We start from the raw sequence: 10451 nt of genomic DNA, 5'->3' as shown, positions 1-10451 counted from the left end.
CCACTCGCATATGAATATTTCTCGTAACATCTACGCATTTACTTTTCATTTACGCACAGATACGATCCAACGCAAAAATATCTACATGTTAAATGTATAAAGGGGTTAAATAAATTTACCGAATATTTATTTTCGAAAGGACTTGTAACTTGGCAAGGGAATATAATAAAAAAAAAAAAAAAAAAAAAAAAAATGTTTCATGGTCTCATTATTAATTCTATACAATCACGGTCCTATTGTAGGATATATTGAAAAGAGTTCACAGAAAGAAGACCAATGACTGTATATTAAATAATCCTTCTCATGCAGCCTTTTCTGAAAAGCATTTTCCTCGAAAGTATCGATACGAAAGGAACGCCTTCGCCAAATGCTACAACGATTCATATAAATAAAATCATAAAGATATCACTGCCCAATTCTGACCTAAGCCTCAGAAATCACCAGGTTCGTCGGAATCGGAAACAGTTTTCGAATCAACGGCATCTACCAATTTGGAGCCTCTTCATCGCGACAGATCCTCATCGCAACATGATTTCCCCTAACACGGGAAGACAAACACGGTTCCGTTCCCTCTCTCTGGTTCTCCGTGTCTCTGCCACGAGGAAAGAGGAAACGGTGACCGTGGAATTCGAAATGGCACGTGAACTAGCCACGAAAACACGCGTCTGATGGAGACGAATTTCTTTCGTTTTTTTCTTGATACTTAAATTTCGTGGATCCGATCGTCCCACGACGTTCGAGGAGGTTCCCAAACGATCGACGACCTCGTGACGGTCGCGACTGGATCGTGAACGCACCACGAGATTATTGTGGCTATAGGCGGCGGGGCGGGGGGGGGGGGGAGGAGAAAAATTGAAAGAGACACGCGCGAACGGAAACGCGCGGAGAGAGAAAGACCGTGGCGATGCAACGCGGATAATGTATAGTAATGTACACGATTACGGGCGTGAATGGGACACATGCACGCCAGGAATGTTCGATTTTAAAACAAAACGAAAAAACACCGATTCTGTCGATTTTGCGTTGGAATTACTGCAATCGACTCGGTGAAAAATCAAATAGAGTAGAGTTTTTGAAATTTCTCATTTACATCTGCATATGTTTATTTAACTTCCTATCGCACGAATTTTATTCGAATTTTCTAAGTTTACGAAAGAAAATTAATATTTCCGAATTGTAATTAAACCTCGCAAGCAATGTGTTACAGTTGTGTTCATACATTACGTCAACGTTTGCGATCACGTACTAGTCACTGCACTCTATTCAACATAATCGACCCAGTTTTGGACCTTCCCCGATACACACAATTTTTCAAAAGAATTATCTTTGATTTTTAAACAGTAACCTTTTAAACTGATTAAAGATTAGTTTTTGCCTAGCGCCGGTCGACATTATCATTGGTTTTCTATCGCATACAGTCGGTGTAAACACTCTTATTACGTATGCGTTGAAACGCGCAACGCGGAACGACGGAAAAGTGGATGTCTCCGACCGGTTGGCAATGTGTTTAAAACGAAACGTGTCGTCTTGCTGGCTGGGATATCTCGATTTCCTCGAAAATCAACTCGGAATCGAACATCCCTGACTCGAAGATCGCAAGAAGCCGTGCATTGCTGGCCAACGAGAGCGAGTGACGCGTGGAACGCGAACGAAAGAGAGAGTGACCGAGGGTGGCCCGCGAGGAAGAAGCGCGAAATCGCGAGACGAACGTTGATGGGACGCCTCCGCGATGATGGAAGCCACGGGGAACACAAAAGAGAAGGGGTGCGCGCGCGGGGCGAGGGGGAGTGGCGAGGGGCGGGCGGGGGGGCAGAAGCGAAACGAAAAGGAAACAAAAGAAATAGAAAGGTGAAGAATCGGAACTGGAGAACGTCGACGACGGAGCTCGATATCGCGACGAACGTGTTATGGCATCTATTTATATTGCGATATGCGTGCGCGCGTGTGCATGCACGATGAGAATCCGGGGAGTCTCTCTCGCTCTCCGGGCTGATCACGACGTGACAGATTTCTCTTCCTGTTCCCTTTATCTTCCCTTCTCTCTTTCTATTTTCTTTCTCTTTATTCTATCATTTCGGTACTCTCTCTCTCTTTCTCTCTATCTCTCTCTCTCTCTTTCTCTCTTTCTCTCTTTCTCTCTCCTACAGATCGTTTCCTCCTGTTTTCCCCCTTTTTCCTGTTTATACCGCACACCACCGCACAGGTGATTCACTGAGATTCCTCCACTGATTCGACGGACGATGAACGATAGAGGACTACGGTTAAGATATGTTGCATGTATTACATCGAGCCTACGAATAATGGGTAGCAGAAACAGGCACACACTCGGGTACAGGACACACTCGCGTAACTCTAATATGCGTGTAATCCACGGTTTATCCTCCCCTCTTGCCTCTCCACTCTTTCTCCCCCCTAGCTTCTCTTTCTCTCTTTGCTGTTTCTTTTTCTCTCTTTCGAAAACCTGGCCAAACGAAACACAACAAACGGTTCACTATTGTGGTCAGGTCGTCGCACTCGCGGCTCTCTTCCTCCTCCTACTCCTGGTTCCTTTCTGTGCTCTTCTTCCTCCTACTCCTTCTCTTCCACTTCTTCAGTATCGAGTAATCCTTGCCGGCTGTCACTGCGAAAACGTCACCAGGCGCGGACCAAGCATCATCGTTCACGTGCGCGCGCGCTCTCGAAAACGTTAACACTCGGCGAAAAAAAACCGTAACCGAAAACAAACGAAAACTCCGAAATATTCCGTTGACAACACCGCGTAACCGACGATCACCGAACACCGTGTGGGTCACGGGCCCCAGGAGTCGACGTAGGAGGATGTACAGAGAGACACACTCCGATGGCAAAACCGTTCAGGCACGCTCGCTCCGCGATAAGCCGACTCTGCCGCGCGTGCACGCGTGGAGCCTCGAAGCGCGACAGACGTCTCTCCTCCCTCGTGGAGAAGGGAACGGACGCGCGCGGTCAGAAAAGCCGGGGAAAAAGACACGCGAAGCGAGAGAGACGGAGGAACCAGGGGGAACGGAGAAGCTGAGAGACGAAGACGGAGCCAGGGACTCGAAGAGAGACAGGAAAGACAAAAAGAGAGAGAGAGTGTGTGTGTATGTGTGTGTGTGAGAGAGAGAAATGGTGGTGGTGGTGGTGGTGGGGGGTGGGGGGTACCGTAGAACGCGGCACTAACGAGGGAGAGAATTCTTTCGTGGATGAAGGGAACGAAAAACGCGCGGCACCGGGGAAGTCTTCTCCCGAAGGGAACCTCCGTTGCTGGCCTCGCACAGGAAAACTCTCTGTTACCCCGTTCGGAAAACAGAGCCGCGGCCCCGTAACACGCGGAACACGCGGCTCTCCGGCGATCTCGGCGTTGTAACGCAACCCGTCGTAGGGAAACACTCTCCGTCTCTCTCTGTTTCTCGGCGTTGCGCCCTGCCCGGAATCGCGACGACGAACAGAGGCGAGAGAAGGTGGCGTAGGGACATGGAACGGAGAGGCGGAGAGAGAGATGGAGGGAGAGAGAGGGACGGTGCGGGAGATCGGGGATCTCTCTCTCGCGCGCACAGCACACACGAGGTTACGGACAAACGCGGAACAGACGAGGAGAGACCAGGGTATAGCGAGCGACGTAGCTCTCTAGCAGCCGGCAGCCTGCCGCTCGGGTCAATGACCTCTCCTTGCCCGTCGTCGAGCTCTCCTCCGTTTGCGCTCCGCTCCCCCACTCCGACGTACTTCTCCCCACCACCAGGTCCCCACCACGAGGCTCCCCCGCGAGCCATTCCCCACCACTCAACCATTTGCCCCACCGTTTGCCCGCGCACTCGAGCCAGGCACGTCAACGTAGAAACGCGACCGTCAGTCGGAGGCACAACGACGTTTCGACGTGTTTTTACAGGACGGAGGACCAGGGATGGATTCACGTGGAAGGAAACGATGTATCAAGGACTAACAATGGCCGTCGTTTTTATCTAAATACCGGAAATCGAAGACAACGGTTATTCCAAACATTTATATACAAAACGTTATTACAGAAACTTTTTTCTTCTTTAAATTTAACCATAATAATAGTAGAGTGTAAGAGAAATGTTTAAAAAGAGAAATGTATGATTAGAAAAATATCAATTTTTAAACGTTTCAATCATAAATAATGATTATAAATTATCGACAAGTCTTTTCGTTGTCGGTAACATGTGTTGAGTTTTTCTTCGATTTACATAGTCTTTCATACAAAAGACCACGAGTTCTATTTATACTGTTTCCGAGAAACTAATCTTGCATGTAAATCAAAGATAGATGTATCGTGTATTTAGCTTCCTCTTGTAACCGCTTTAAGGGGCGCTTCTACAGGTCAAAGTTAGATGAAAGACGAGAATAGCAGAATTCATCAATCATTTTCTGTTAGAACTTTATTTCTACCCGAATACGATATGAAACACAACTATGAAATTACACAATTTTTAATGAATCTTTTAATCACCTACTTTATTAACGAAATGATTCATAAGGAGAGCCCAACGCATCGAACAGTAAATCTATTTCTGCGTGTATTGTTCTAGCTAGAAGCGGATCCACTTTTATTTTCAATTATCGGGCAATAGAAGGAACTCGTTTCTATTACTTTTATATTAGATAGTATTACCCCTAGTAAAATATAACTCAACTTGGTATTACTTAACACTTACAATCTCGATTTCATTTATTTTGGGAAACGAGCAATTTCTGCCACGAATTAGAAGGGGGGCCGCCTAAATTAAAAGTTGCATCGAGGCGCTGATGGCACTAGCGGCGGGCCTGCGTAGGGGTGAGTTTCGAAAGGTTTAGAGGGGAGATGATGTAGGAGGGAGGGCTCGATCGGTGGTGGGGTTGAAGCATCCCGCACCCCTCTCGAGGGAACGGGTCGCGGTGGGCGAATTGATGAACGAGGCGAAGGGGCGGAAACCTTTGCTACTAGCGTTGTTTTCTTTCTCTCTCGTGCCCGATTCCGCGGCAACTGTCTCCCTCCGACCGATGTTGCACCCCTTCCGTCGTTTTCTCTCCCTCTCTGTTGCCGCGGCCGAGGGTAGAGATGCTCACCTACACTCGTCGACTACCGTACACCGGGTTCACTGGTACAGTGTACCCTCTCGAACGGTGCAACGCTCTCTCTTCCTGATTCCGCTTCTAATCCGAACTCCCTTCCCCCCAACGGATCGCGTCGAGGAGATCGACGCGTATTGCGGCCGTGCGGAGAGAGCGCACCCGAAGAAGGAGAAGGGTCAGTGATGACCGATTCCGGCGGTAATGGGATACGACCCAGGGTCAGATTCGGTGTGCGTAGATACGAGGGGGTGGGCTCTTGCACTTGTCTCCGAACCGTTCGCGGGATATAGGTGTCACGCTAGTCGATGCAACGGGTGTTTGACTAGTCGTAACCTTTTTTATTTATTTATCTTTTTTTTTTTTTGTTCATTTGCATTCCAGGCACATGTATATTCTCGTATTTTTCACAAAATGAAAATTTGCAAAGTGTCCGAATATTAAAATTACCTATTGTAAAAGCTAAGAAAATATTATGTTTGGTGATTTCTCAACGTTCAGGGTGAATTTTTCCATTCTGTAAAATTAAGAAACTTGGCACTCGTCGTCCAAAGTCCTCTCTATTTCTACGATTCCGCTTTATCCCACCGTCTTGACTTTCAAGTTAACAGTGCCGTGGCTGTTCAAGGTCAAATTTTCACTGTCGCGCATCCTTGATAGATTAGGTCTCGTTAGTTCCCGTTATCGGCAACGAACTCCCCCGACAGACCTTTGCTCGTGACATTGCCAGCCATTCCGTAAGTTTCCTAAGCGCTCGGTATCGAGCCGTTTCGATCGCAGATCCTCGATTAGATTGACGCAATACGACCGTCGAAAAGTCAACCGACCCTCGATTCGTGCGATCGACCGAGTGTCGTCTGCTCGAACCGCACAACCAGCTGAGAAATTGTCCACAGGCAATTAATCATCGCACGGAGGCGATTTCTCGATTCAATCGCCAATATTGCCGATCGTTTCCGGTGTAACCCTTTGCGGTCGAGCGACGACTGAGTGGCGACAAATTTTATTTATCTTAGATTTCATCGAATCTTAAGGGGTTACAGCCCTTTGGTCGTTTCGATCAATCGAATTTTTCTTTTCGTTTGCTTAAAGTGCTCTATATACACGAGAATGATGGTGAATTATACTCCCGTGTATAGTATTCTCCCGTGACAAGCAATCGGAGAGTAAAAAATGCCACTATCTTTTCGAGAGCCATGCGTCGTTGCTTGAAGTTTAAGGTCAGAGTCAGATTTCGATGTTCTTATCGTGTTTTATCGTAGCCGAGTTTCGTGTCAATGTAAGCACGGCCCTGTGTCTACCGAAATCTACGTTTGCGCAATGAAAATAATCTACGACGTGGATTGGCTCTTCGAGGCTACGAAACATTAGAAACGCACATAAGCGACGAATTCACTTTTAGATTTAGATCGGCTGCGTATCTTGCATGAAATTTCCGCGTTTATTTGATTTCTATTCCTTCGGCGTATTAATCTTTTGAACGAACAACGTTGACGCTCGGCGACTCGGTTGTTATTTTTAAATTGCCGCTAATTGAGAAGCCGTGTCACGGGAATCGGTACTCCGAACACGCAATTAGAATGGAGGATAACGTTTCGTGATCCATATTTTCATTTCTTCGAATAGATACCCGTACGTGTTATTCGAGCATCGAATTTGATAAATTGATGGATTTTCACTATCAGTTTATGTCGAGTTTATGTCAGTGTCAAGTTTCATATCGAATGGGAAAAACTCAGAAGTAGAGAGATTCCTTAGCATCTTTGTTGTAATTTTTTTGCACACTTTGAATAACATGAATATTATCGTAATAGTTGGTGTAGAAATTAATTTTGTGCCTTTATTTTCAATCAATTATAACTTTAGTTTGAGCAGAAATATTTAGTCCTCATTTTGTTGTTTTATGTTAAATTATCAACCGTGTAGATGAAGGAACGCCTAGAGAAACGAGAGCGACGAGCAACGAGCAACGAGAATGCAATTCTCGGACAGCGATGTGGCCGTAATCAGAAAACCGTACGTACGGTGGTTCGAGGCAGTCCTTCATAGGACATTGACTTTGAGATATCGTCGACTTGCTGCGACGACGCTATCTCGTTTCGGCTTATCGCACTTGTTTCGCTGTACCTTATCTCTTCGCTGCCTCCTTAAGTCACTTTCTCGTGAAATCATCGTTGCACGTAGCGAGGCCGCGGCGAAACGCTGCGAAAATTGTGTAATAATAACAGACAGAGAACAATTTTTCAATGTTGGACATACCGAGAACTTGCACGATCCTTTGTTTATATAAAAATAATTCTTAAAATAACATCGTTAAAGTGTCGACAGAAGACCGTTTAAGGTTCATAGAACAAAGTATTCCATAAACGCATCGTCTAGACTCGGGACAGATGTTTATTTCCAGTAAAATCAAAGACAACATTACTTATGGGATGACCTGATGATCCAATGGAGTTACTTACAAGCTTTTTTGTCGGCGAGCATTGGTAATTACCGGACGATCGGGTCTACGGTTCAACTATTTCCGCCAAGGAGACATTGTTGTTTGCAGAAACGCGACGCTTTATATCGGTCGGCTTCTGTTCGCAGGCCGATGTCTATCGAGGCAAAAGTTAATTCAATTGATTACGCCGTGGCGTTTCGCGCGAAATCGGCGTAAAATTGTCGCGTAATCAGCGAGAGCGTGTCGAACCGAACGTCGCGTAGAGACCGACGCTGACGCTGTAACAACGCTTCTAATTATAAATCGAACTTCAACAGGCTTATCATAGCGAGAGGCAGGTGGCCCTTGCGGACTGTTATTAATAAACATGTACGAACGCTCATCGATCGGTGAACCGTGAAGCTGTTCGCTGCAACGCGAAAGATCGGTTAATAAACCTTGACACCGATCGACATATCGCTGCTCAGGGGGTACGGTGCACTTTGTTGCAATCTCGAGTTGCAATCGCTGTGTGTCTCCTTGTCTATCGCGTGCCCGTCAACTTTGTTGCGCTATCACCAGCCTTCCTCTTTCGTGTGTTGCATGTACAGGACGTTTAATATGTTAAACGCAACGCTGCCAGGCAAATTTATGTGTAATCTACACCCTCTGCACCGAAACTGATTTAATAAACTTGTTAGCGTCAACGTCCTTGGGAACCTTTTACGGTAAATAGTTAGTCGCATTTTGGACTGCGACAGTTTTATGGCAGGGTCAGGACGACCGAGCGGATTCCTGATGAACACCAGGCGACCACCATGGCCGGTCGGCCGACGAGAGATGATGCCACGGCACTAAGTATCGAGTGACGAAGGTCTGTTTGTTTATATCTAACAGATGTGTCGACGTTGCATTGCCTAAAAGTACAAAGACGTTGTCCTCTAGAGGATCTGGCCACGGAGTGGGAAAGGCATTGCTTTTTGGTAAGAGGACTGCGAGGAACAGCACGGCACTTACCCCAGAACCGTTGAAGGGAAAAGACGCTTGTAGTTTTCTAACAAATTAGTTTAATAAATGTAGTGGCGTCCCATCTACTAATGGCTGATTGTTTGATTTATTATTAATTTTTATTAACCTATTAATAATATAATTCGTTTAGTTCGCTCGAAGAAATGTATAGAAAATGTGCTTTCTTTTCGGCCCCCAATACCCACGTGACCCCTCTTGAAAATTATAGAAGAAAAGCCAATCGGGGGTCCGACATTCGTCACTTTCCTTTAGGATGTCACTTTCCTAAGAACGCGTGGGTTCACACGGTCTCCGTGCATAGAGAAAGGTTCGCGGGAACCCAGAGAAAATGGAGAAAGGGGAGATTCGAGAGTGAGTGACCGACAGGATTAATTCAACGCGCAGGCAGCACCACGCGTGAAGACAGAGACCGAAGGCGAGCAGCAGTCGCGTGCTCGTAAATCTGTCAGAACTCTTGAAGCGTTCGCGATAGCTGCCTCGAAGATGCCTTTTCTTTTTCTTCTTTCTTCTTTCTTGCATTTCCTCCGAGCGCCTCTTTCACTCCTTCCCGTCCGCCTACTATCGCGCTACTCGGTTACCCTTTCGTTCAGGATGCCTGGATACTCTTTCTCTTCCCGTTTTTATTACTCTCTTTCCAATTTTCCCCCCGCGGCGAGGTGCGCCACCGCTCGACGATCATGCTCTCTTTTTTCTCCGATCTCGCGATCGAGCTTACTTTCTCCGCCGTTTGAACCTCGGCGACCCTCGCTCGGGAATATTATCGACACTGCCAAGTTCACTTCTGTTTACATTCGGAACGCCCGACGACCCCGGCGAACGGCAGACCAAGCTCGTTCCCACGAATCCGAGCGAACGATCGATCGCCTGCTCCAAATCGAAATTAGCTGCACGGTACAAGATCCGTCCATTCGTCATTACCACCAAAATCGGGAAAATTCCTGTTTAAGATACTTGTTTCGAGACACAGTAGTTCAAAAGTATAACTGAGAACTTTTGTAAAAGTACAGTCTTATACTATTCTCGTACATACAATACTCGGGAAATATTTGTGGCAACAACGCTGACTGTTACTGCGCAACTCTTCTACGTTCAGTTTCAAATGTTAACGAATTATATCTCAGTTACGATGTGGTCGATAATTATTATTCTTTTTTTAAATGGTTTATAATTTCGGTTTTTATAACATGTCAAATTTTCAGCGGGTTTCTCCGTTGCATTTTCATTTAAATGAATAGTAAAAAAAGGCAAATTAATAGAAGCCTTACTATTTATAAAGTATGTATATCCTCTCTAATAAGTGTCGCATAGCGATTCCCACGACTTCGCGACGTACGCTCCTCGGAGCGAGCATTTGCATAAATAATAATAAATTCAAATTCATAACAGATCAAAGTCATTTCTTTTTAATTCTGCGCAACTGTATATTGCTCTTTTACTACAAAATTTACTTGTCGATGTTAACAATTTATGAAACTCATGCCTCGAACGCTTCTCGTTACAAGCCTATCAGAAATTTGACCTCAATTGTAAATTAACAAGGTATCTCTTTTTCTGTCCGTTTAATGGTTACATTTTTCACACCTCATAAACTACAAATTGATATTCTTGTAGTATGTGCATAACGAATAAGTTTATGCGTACCGCGCGATCATTAATATATAGCGTCGCCTTGAAACAAATCCTCGATGAATACTAACGGCTGCAGATCGTATCAACCATGTTAACGTCGTGTGATACTGCGAATGCCTGAATCGATCGAACGCGCTATGATTTACACGTTCTTTCCAGCGGATTTATACGTCCGTCATGAGAAGACGATGACGTCGAGGAATTTGTTATCTGATTCACCCATTCATTGCGACAGCGAATTAGTGATTACCATTTTTTTAATTCGCGCATATCGCCGCACACAACGTTGCGTTTATTAATTGCT

This window comes from Hylaeus volcanicus, chromosome 1 (assembly GCF_026283585.1).
Source record: "Hylaeus volcanicus isolate JK05 chromosome 1, UHH_iyHylVolc1.0_haploid, whole genome shotgun sequence".
Taxonomy (NCBI): domain Eukaryota; kingdom Metazoa; phylum Arthropoda; class Insecta; order Hymenoptera; family Colletidae; genus Hylaeus; species Hylaeus volcanicus.
The sequence above is the reverse complement of the archived record's forward strand: the minus strand, read 5'-3'. Positions refer to the sequence as shown.